Here is an 11,008-nt window from a genome sequence, read left to right as displayed (position 1 = left end):
GAGGCCTGGGCTGTGAGGGGCCTGGGCCCTGGGCTGTGAGGGGCCTGGGCTGTGAGGGGCCCTGGGCTGTGAGTTGGCACTCAGTTTGGAAGGGTAGTCTAGTGCGTGGTTTGTACTGTAGTTTAGCCTCCACTCGCGTTACTGGCAGTTGAGTTGTTGGCAGTTGGCGCTATTATAATTAATGCTGCTATTAACATTCGTTTCAAATTTTTGTGTTTACTTACGTTTTCATTTCTCTGGAATCAACACCCCCAAGAGCAGTTGCTGAGTTGTATGGTAGTTTCATGTTCAGTTTTTTTAAGAAACTGCCAAATATTTCAGAGTAGCTGTTAACAGTTTACATTCCTACCAGCAATGTATGTAAATGATCCAGTTTCTCCATATCCTTACCAACATTTAAAAACCGTAGCTATTCATATGCGTGTGTGGTGGTATCACATTGTAATTTTAGTGAGGTCAACCATCATTTCAAGTACTTCTTTGGGGGCATTTTTAATTTAGGTTTGTTTTATTTAGAGTTTAATGTCAATTCCATGTTGTGTTTCAGTAAGAACAATGCAGATTCGGTATCTCTGGCTCCAGTCAGATATCCAGTGGTACAAATTAGCTCCAAGCTACACATACTGAACAAAAGAGGTTGAGAGAGTGAGAGGAGTGGGGGGCAGAGAGGCAAGGAGAAGAAACAAAGAACTGAGCATGCATGCAGGCTCTTCCGTACCACCTTCAATGCTAGCCTGCTCAGAGGGAGAGGAACAGTAGGCAAGGATGCGCCGCCACGGATTGTTGAACTGTTATCGGCACCATGCTTTTCAGCAACATTTCAGCAGAGTTAGAAACACTTTTTACAGCAAAACGATTACAACCAACTCCCCCAAACAACCTTTAACCACCTCAGGCGAACACCCAGTTAATTGTGAACATTGGTATAAAATTCAATTTAAACAATTAAAAAAGGGAGGAATGATAACACATATGCCTCTATAGTGTGATTAACCTCTCCCCTAGATGCTTGCTTGGCATAGAAGTCATTTCCATTTCTAATGGCGACATCTGGCAGGAGACAATGCAGTGATGTTGAAAAAGCCTCCATGAAGTCCTGTTAGTGTCCTTTTTTTTTTTTTTACTTTAATTGATTTTAGAGAGAGAGAGGAAAGGAGAGAGGGGAGGGGAAAGAGAGAGAGACAGACATCGACTGGTCACCTCCATTTATGAGTACCTAAAACCCGCAACCTGGGTGTGTGCCGTGGCTGAGAATTGAACCCACAACCGTGGTGTATTGGGAGGACACTCCAACCAACTGAGCTATGGGACCAGGGCTATGGTCCTGTTAGTGTCTTAAAGAACTTAAAAGTTGGGACGAGTAAAATCCACAGAAATTCATTCTGGCCTTTATGAACTTTTGGGAACTGTGTTTAAAAAAACCAATAGGGCAGGAACCTAAATCCTGAGACCAAATGTAAAAGTCAGATTTGGTGGTTCTCAGTGACAATGGGGGAATTTCCAAGGGAGGGGCGATGGAAAGCAGTGGCGTCATCAGAAGTACAGAGGTTTCTCTTGTTGGCCTTTATTTCATTGATCATCTTCCACATCCTGCACACAGCGCTTCTTTATGCTGCTCTTCACTCTTCATGACTGAAGTCTGTAGTGTCGGATTTAAGAGACCAGTCGGGAGCCGAAAACCAGGATTACAGGCTTTATTAGGGGAAAGAGACCTGCCGGGATGTCTCGCAATGGGAGGACAGCAACCCGTGCAGAGGTGAACACATCTTTTGAGGGGAGGAATGGGAAGGAATGGGGGCTTAGTGTACTCGGCGTATGCTGATTGGTGGCTTAATGTATGGTCCATATAGGAACAAGGGCTTAGGGTATTTGGCAGGTGTTGATTGGTGGTTTAATGTACAGTCCATATAAGGTACATGGTTAGTCACTCAGGTATTTCCAGGCTGCAGGTTACGTCATACTCCGCCCACCAGTTGGGGGAAGGGAGGATTATCAGGTAACAACTGCATAAATGTAGAGTCCTTACAGCTTTCTTCACTCAGCATATCCAGTTCTGCATTTGCGTCATCAAAAGCTGGTTTTGCCAACCTGCAGGCATGGGCAGTGGCTTTAAAAATTTAATAGTGGAGCCTTATCTGGTTTGGTTTAGTGGATAGAGCCTCAATCCTTGGACTGAAGGGTCTTGGGTACAATTCCAGTCAAGGGCACATACCTTGGTTGTAGGCTCAATCCCTGGCCCTGGTCAGGGCCCATGCGGGAGGCAACCAATCTCACATCAGTGTTTTTCTCTCTCTCTGTCTCTCCCCATCCCTTCCACTCTCTCTAAAAAAAGAAAATGTCTACTGTGAAAGTCCACGGCCAGCATGGCTTTCTGGGTTCAAAGGCTTGGAGGAAGAGCTGACGCACAAATGACACACAAGATGAAATATTAATTTTGATACCAGGGGAACCAGAGGAAAACTCGACCATAGCAGTCAAGTTCTCTTGAGTCTCTGTTCCCAGCTGCTTTTATTTACTAGAATACACAATTGCCTTTTAGGAATGCAAACAGACATATCAATGGTAATGTTTAATAAACAGTAAGATTGTCAGGTTTTGGGGGAGTTTGCTTTAGGCCATTGAGTCAGCAGCAAGTAATAAAATGTAAATATTCACCCTGTGAATATCAAAAGGAGTACCGGCTAGCCTTCTGCCAGATTCCTCACATTTATATTAATTACTGTTGATCTTGGTTCCCAGCAGTCTACCCTATATATAAAAAAATAAGCTTTTTAAAAAAGGAATTTCATAGTGGAATACAGAAAAATTGAGAGCAAGATCTCCATCTCCCCAATTCTTGTCTCCCACCTCTCCCTCCCTCAGATGTTGCTCCCAAAGGCATCCCTTAATAAACTCCCTGAACTCTAATCTTCATTTTGGAGTCTGCTTCCTGGGGCACCCACTTGCAGCAGTCAATGCCAGAAGTGGTCCAAGAAAGCAGATGCTGAGATGAGATTTTATTGCCTCTAGAAATTTGTTTTCTTGGCATAGCACTAAACCCATACCAGTCCCCTAAAATCATCTCTTCATAGGATTCCTCATTTTTTACAAAATCATAGTTGTATGTCATCTGGGTCTCAAGCTCAGATCCTTCATCAAATGTAAGTTGTACCTATACTTTCTCCTCTACTGTCCCAATCTCCAGACCAAGACACTGCCTCTTGGAGGCTGGCTCAGATGGCTGTGGAGTGTCTCTGTCCTGAGTTCAGCCTCAAAGTGGCCTTGAGCTCACCTGTTCCATGCTTCTCTGCCCCTTGGTGCACCTGCCCCAATCCTTTACTGGGCTGTGTTCAAAACTCCCTATAGGGCTGCCAGGGGTTAACTGACTTTAAAGAAAATGGAAACTAACAGAAAAGCCCTACTCTGGATTTGGACAGAGTGGGTGTTTGTATGTATTTCCTTGCTCTCTTGCAAGGCTTCCTGCCTCTGCAGAGATTCATTTCCCACAGTAGCTCTAGAGGTTGGTGGGCACTCACAGAAGTCTATCAGCAACCACAAATCATCCTTGCTTTACCCTCTTCTGTTTCTTCTCCAGCGGTCTCTCCACTGAGTGTTATCTGAGTGGTGAGTTTTCCTGGCACTGGTGACATTTCTGATTGCTCAACTGCCACATCCACTAGGTGTGGCCATCTCTTCAGGCATCAAGCAATGGAGATACACAGGGCCCCACTCCCAGTTTATTGGACAAATCTCAAAATACCCCATCCCACAATAATAATACATTCCATTTTTAAACAAGATCTCCATTGAGTAACCAGGGTTTTGGCAGACCAGATGAGAAAGAAGTTAACTCTGACTGTTCTGATAACTTTGGGTAGTTTTAGATAGCTCACTCCATTTCTGATGAGGATTGATAAGAGGTAAAAGAAGGGGCATTGGTGTCCAAGTGGATGTTATAATCTGGACTGTACCTGTTCCTCCCCATAAGAGTGTGCAAATCTTAGAAAAGTTATCTAAAATACCTACATGGTTGTTCTGAGGACTGGATTTACTGTAGGTGAAATGCCAGTGTGGCTGGTAGTCTTTTACAAACTGTGGCCTTGCCCTAGCTGATGTGACTCAGTGGTTGGGCATCTACCTATGAACCAGAAAGTCTTGGTTCAATTCCTGGTCAGGCTACATGTCGGGATTTCAGACTCATTCCCCAGTAAGGGGCATGCAGGAGGCAGCCTATCAATGAATCGCTCTCATCATTGATATTTCTATTTCTCTCTCTCCCTCTCCTTCTCCCTTCCTCTCTGAAATCAATAAAAATATATTTAAAGAGAAAAAACATGTCATCATTAAAGAAAACTTGAAAAGTAATGAGGAATAATCTAATCTATGACTTTTAATTTGTGCCTATTTCATTCTGGTATGTGATCACATGCACCCATGTCTCATTACAGATAAGCATAAGCATCCATGCCACCTTAGTCTGCTTTGTTGTTGTTGTTGTTTTTTAATGCCCCTGACCAGAATCGAACCCAGGACCCTTCACTCTGCAGGCTGATGCTCTATCCACTGAGCCAAACCAGTTAGGGCTATTAGTCTGCTTTTTTTTTAATCTTAAGATTATTCTGGGTTTCTACATAGTTTTCATAATGATTTTTTTCTTTCAGAGACACACTACCTCTTGGGACTTCTGTGATGAAAGTGCCTTTAATTGCTAAACTCCTTAAGGGAGGAACCATATACTTTCAACCCTTCTAATGTCTAGAACAGTGTGGGAATCTGCTAGTCCTCATTAAGTGTTTGTAGCCTTGAAACACACACACACACACACACACACACACACACACACACACTAGTGGAAGATAAATTCTGGGAATAAATGACCATCAAAGGACTGAGATCTAATCAATCCTTGCACACAATGTGGCACGAGTTTCCTGAAAATGCAGCTAAAAATACAAATATTATCAACCACACATAGTTCTCCATGTTCAAACCTTCAAAACAATATTGTGGTCATACCTTTGACTATATGCAGGCAATGTTCCTGCCTACACTTACACAGAAAATAAAAATAAACCACATGTTAGGTCACAAAACAAGTCTTAATAAATTCAAGAAAATTGAAATATCAAGAATCTTCTTTGACCACAACAATATGAAACTAGAAATCAATTACAAAAATATAGGAAAATTACACATGGATGCTACAAAACATGTTATTAAACAATGAATGGGTTAACAATGAGGTCAAGGAAGAAATCAAAAGTTACCTTGAGAGAAAATAAAAACACAACAACACAAATTTTATGGGACACTGAAAAAATAGTCCTCAGAGAAAAATTCAGCAATAGAGGCCTTCCTTAGGAAGTAAGAAGTCTCAATCTAACCTTTTACCTAAAGGAACTAGAAACACAACAACAAACAAATCTTATCGTGAGTAGAAGGAAGGAAATAATAAAGATCAGAGTGGAAATAAATGAAGTAGATCTAAAAAGCAATGCAAAAGATCAATGAAACCAAGGGTTTGTTCTTTGAAAAGATAAACAAGATCAATAAACTTTTAACCAGAGTCACCAAGAAACAAAGAGAAAAAACCCAAATAAATAAAATAAGAAGTGAAGGAGAAAAGTAATAACTGACACCTCAGAAATACAAAATATTATAGCCCTAGCTTGCAGACTGAAGGGTCCCGAGATGTTTCTCTCTCTTTGTCTCTCCCTCTCCCTTCCACTCTTTCAAAAAGTCAATGGAAAAAGATCCTCGGGTGAGGATTAACACACACACACACACACACAGGTAATATTACAAACAACTATATTCCAACAAATTGGACAATCTGGAAAAAATGGATCAATTCCTAGAAACATACAGCCTTTCACAATTGAATCAAGAAGAAACAAAACTGAACAGACCAATTAGAGCTAATGAAATACATAAGAATAAACTCCTAGCTAACAAAAGTCCTGGATGGATGGATTAGCAGGTGAGTTGTACCAAACATTCAATAAAAGAATTAGTGCCTATACTCTTCAAACTATCCAAAAAATCCAAGAGGAAGGAATACTTCCAAGCTCTTTTTATGAGGACAGCATTATCCTAATGCCAAAACTAGATAAAGACACTATAAGAGTATTACAGGTCAATATCCCTGATGAACATAGATGCTAAAATCCTCAACAAAATATTAGCAAATTGGATCCAGCAATATATTTAAAAGATCATACATCATGACCAAGTGGGATTTATTCCAGGGACGCAAGGTTGGTACAATATTTGCAAATCAATAAACATGACATATCACTAAACAAATCGAAAGACAAAAATCACATGATCATACCAATAGAAGCAGAAAAAGCGTTCGACAAAATGCAACACCCATTTTTGATAAAAACTCTCAGCAAAATGGGAATAGAGGGAGCATATATCAACATAATAAAAGCCATATATGACAAACCTACAGTGAACATCATACTCAATGGGAAAAAACTAAAAACATTTCTCCTAAGAAGAGGAACAAAACAGGGATGTCCACTTTCACCACTCTTATTCAACATAGTACTAGAAGTCCTAGCCACAACAATCATACAAGAAGAGGAAATAAAAGGCATCAATATGGGAAAGGAAGAAGTAAAACTCTCATTATTCACAGGTGACATGATATTGTACATAGAAAACCCTAAAGGTTCCACCAAAAAACTACTAGATTTAATGAATTTTACAATGTAGCACGATACAAAATCAACACCTCAAAATCAGTGGCTTTGTTATACACCAATAATGAATTCTCAGAAAGAGAAACTAAACAAACAATCTCATTTACCATTGCAACAAAAAATTAAAATATTTAGGAATAAACTTAACCAAGGAGGTATGAGACTTGTACTAAAAAAACTATAGGACATTGAAAAAAGAGAAGATATAAACAAGTGGGAGAATATACCATGTTCATGGATTGGTAGAATCAACATCATTAAAATGTCCATACTATCCAAGATAATCTACAGATTCAATGTAATATCTATTAAAATACCAACAGCATATTTCCCAGATCTAGAACAAATACTCTAAAAATTTATATGGAACCAAAAAAAACCCTGAATAGCTGCAGCAATGTTGAGAAAGAAGAACAAACTTTGTAGGAATCACAATACCAGATATCAAGTTATACTTCAAAGCCACCATAATCAAAACAGCCTGGTACTGGCACAAGAACAAACATATAGATTAGTGGAACAAAACAGAGACCCCAGAAATAGACCCAAGCCATTACACTCAATTAATATTTGACAAAGGAAGCAAGAGCATACAATGGGGTCAAGACAATCTCTTCAATAAATGGTGTTGGGAAAATTGGACAGATACATGCAAAAAAGTGAAACTAGACCACCAACTTACACTATACATAAGAATAAACTCAAAATGAATAAAAGACTTAAATGTAAGTTGGGAAATGATAAAAATCCTAGAAGAAACCAGAATCTCAGACATCTATTGTAGCAATATATTGACAGATACATCTCCTAGGGCCAAGGAAACTAAGGAGAAAATAAAAAAGTGGGACTGCATCAAAATAAAAAGCTCTGCACAGCAAAAGAAATCATCAACAAAATGAAAAGGGAGCCCACTGTATGGAAGAACATATTTGGCAATGATACATCTAATAAATGGTTAATGTCCAAAATATATAAGGAATTCATACAATTTAACAGAAGATAAACAATCCAATTAAACAATGTGCAAAGGACCTAAATAGACACTCTCCAAAGTGGACATACAGAAGGCCAAGAGACATGAAAAAAATGCTCAAAGTCACTAATCATCTGAGAGATGCAAATAAAAATGACAATGAGGTATCACCTCACACCTGTCAGAATGGCTATCAGCAAATCAAATGACAGGTGCTGGTGATGATGTGGAGAAAAGGGAACCCTAGTACACTCCTGCCATTATGGAAAACAGTATGGAATTTCCCCCCAAAATTAAATATGGAACTGATATTTGAACCAGTGATCCCACCTCCAGGAATATATCCTAAGAAACCCTAAACACCAATCAAAAAGAATGTATGCACCCCTGTGTTCGTTGCAGCACAATTTACAATAGCTAAGATCTGGAAACAGCCCAAGTGCCCATCAGTAGATGAGTGGATAAAAAAGCTGTGGTACAGCCCTAGCCAGCTTGGCTCAGTGGGTAGAGTGTCAGCCTGCGGACTGAAGGGTCCCAGGTTCAATTCTGGCCAAGGGCACATGCCTGGGTTGCGGGCTCGATCCCCAGTAGGGGGTGTGCAGGAGGTAGCCGATCAATGATTCTCTCTCATCATTTGTGTTTCTCTCTCTCCCTCTCCCTTCCTCTCTGAAATCAATAAAGAAATATATATATATTTTTTAAAAAGCTGTGGTGCATTTATACCATGGAATACTATGCAGCAGTAAAAAAGAAGAATCTCTTACCCTTTGAGACAGCATGGAGGGACTTGGAGAGTATCATGCTACGTGAAATAAGCCAGTCAGAGAAAGACAAGTATCACATGATCTCACTTATATGTGGAATCTAATTAACAAAATAAACTGATGAACAGAGTGGATCCAGAGACATGGAATCATGGAACAGAGTGTGGAATCTAGGGGGGAAGGTGGGTGGGAGGTAATGAACCAAAGAACTTGTATGCATATACATATACAGTATACATAACCCATGTACACAGACAATAGAGTGGTGAAGGCCTTGGGCAGGGGTGGGGGATTGGAGGGGGTCAATGGGGAGAAAAAGGCATCTGAAATATTTTGAACAATAAAGAATTATTAAAAAATTTAATTTTATTTATTTTTTTAAAAATATATTTTATTGATTTTTTTACAGAGAAGAAGGGAGAGGGATAGAGAGTTAGAAACATCAATGAGAGAGAAACATTGATCAGCTGCCTCCTGCACACCCCGTACTGGGGATGTGCCCGCAACCAAGGTACATGCCCTTGACCGGAATCGAACCTAGGACCTTTCAGTCCGCAGGCCGATGCTCTATCCACTGAGCCAAACCAGTTAGGGCTAATTTTTTTTTAATTTAAAAAAAAAAACCCACACAGGATGTCTATACGTAGGTTCAACCTCTTACCACAGAGGTATTATCACACATGCATGCAGACTCTGAAAAGAAGAAACTAGCAACTGAAACAAAGGCTGGAATTAAGGTATGTGTTAATCATCCTCGGAGAACAAGGATATAAACAGATAGGGACATGTTTATGTTCTTGGGAAGGAGGCTAAGGGGAGGATAATATTTCAAAGGTTTGCTATAAGTGGTAATTTTTTTTTAATCTTTGTATGTCCCAGCTTTCACAAATCTTGCATGTCTTAGTGGCTGCCTATGGCTCTGGCTGAGGGAACTGTGTTTGTAAAATATATTTGGGGTAAATACTTAAATAAAATTAATATCTTTAAAGTTTTTTATTTTTAATATATTTTATTGATTTTTTACAGAGAGGAAAGGAGAGGGATAGTTAGAAACATCGATAAGAGAGAAACATTGATCAGCTGCCTCCTGCATACCCCCTACTGGGGATGTGCCTGCAACCAAGGTACATGCCCTTGACTGGAATCGAATCTGGGACCCCTTAGTCCGCAGGCCAACGCATAATCCATTGAGCCAAACCGACTAGGGCAAAATTAATATCTTTAAAAATGGCTATCTTGCTTGGAATTTCAAATTAGAGAAAGGTGGCACAGTGAATAGGGATTTCTGAGTGTTCAGCAATCAAATGCCTTGAAAAATAGTAAGTGTAGATTGAAATTACTTTGAATGAATATATCAATTTGAGAAAAAATTATTTTTTTCTAATGAATTTATTGGAGTTGCATTGGTCAATAAAATTATACAATCAAACCAGTTCTCGAACATCTCCCATCTCAAACAATTGGGTTCTTGACCAAGTTATTCATGGAGAATATATCTTGGTTATTGAAATAAATTTTAGTTCTCAACCTGACAACCTTTTCAGGCTGATACAGCAGCATGACAAAAAAAAAACCATCTCTCAGGCCACAAAGGAGAGAATACAATATGAGTCAGGTTACCTTAAATCTCACCTTGTTAACATCTCAGGATATTGTGCTGTGAATTTTTCCCCCCCTGTGGTTGATATTGAAATAGACGATTAGCACAATTTTAAAATATAAAGAGGCTATCAAGAGTGCTGATTTCGCTACAGGTGTGAAAGTGTTCATGAAACAATGGTCACAGGCAATTGAACAGGTAGAAAAGTTATTGATTTGGATAAATGAAAGGAAGTCAGCTAGTGACAGCATTTCAGAGGCAATGGTATGTGAAAAAGTGAAGATGCTGCATTTGACCTCCTGAAAGACATCCTTGGAATGAGTGCTGAAAGTGATTTGTTTAAGGCTCGTAGGGGATGGTTTGATAAATTAAGAAAAGAATTGTGTTTGCTTATAGATTAAACAGTACATTAAACATGTACTTTATACAAGAAAGGTGAAAACAATCATTTGGAGGTCTGGAACAAATTAATTCAATTTTCATTATTTCTAATGAGGAAAAACTGATTTAGTTTTTGAACAAATTGCTTCTCTAACAGCCTTCTGGAATGAATTAAGTTCGAGAACCAAGGTTCCACTGTATAGGTATCAAGTGTACCATCTATAGTACATTGTCTGCACGTTGCATTGTGCACTTTGCATTCAAAGTCTAGTCTCCGTTTTTCTTTATTTTTAAAAAAATATATATTTATTGATTTCAGAGGGCAAGGGAGAAGGAGAGAGAGATATAAACATCAATGACAAGAGAGAATCATTGATCGGCTGCCTCCTGCACACCCCCTACTGGGGATTGAGCCCACAACCCAGGCATGTGCCCTTAACCGGAATCAAACCTGGGACCCTTCAGTCAACAGACTGACGCTTTATCCACTGAGCCAAGCCAGCTAGGGTGTTCCCTTTTTTCATTATGCATCCCCTTCACCCCTTTACCCTTTTCCATCTATCCCTACTCTCCTCCCCTCCTCGCTCCTCGCCCTCCCCCC

The 11,008-nt window shown here is 39.6% G+C and overlaps 1 protein-coding gene across 1 annotated transcript in view; it reads left to right on the top strand.

Moving 5' to 3' along the window:
• Positions 1-9,119: 9,119 nt before the first annotated feature.
• The window catches only part of CCR8 (chemokine (C-C motif) receptor 8), a 4,698-nt gene continuing 2,809 nt past the window's right edge, over positions 9,120-11,008 (top strand). Inside the window, exon 1 of the mRNA XM_005860417.2 lies at positions 9,120-9,163. The gene's annotated coding sequence lies outside the window, so the exon portion shown is untranslated. The remainder of the gene's footprint in view (positions 9,164-11,008) is intronic.

This window comes from Myotis brandtii, unplaced genomic scaffold (genome assembly GCF_000412655.1).
Source record: "Myotis brandtii unplaced genomic scaffold, ASM41265v1 scaffold134, whole genome shotgun sequence".
NCBI lineage: Eukaryota > Metazoa > Chordata > Mammalia > Chiroptera > Vespertilionidae > Myotis > Myotis brandtii.
This window is presented reverse-complemented; position numbering and strand designations above follow the sequence as displayed.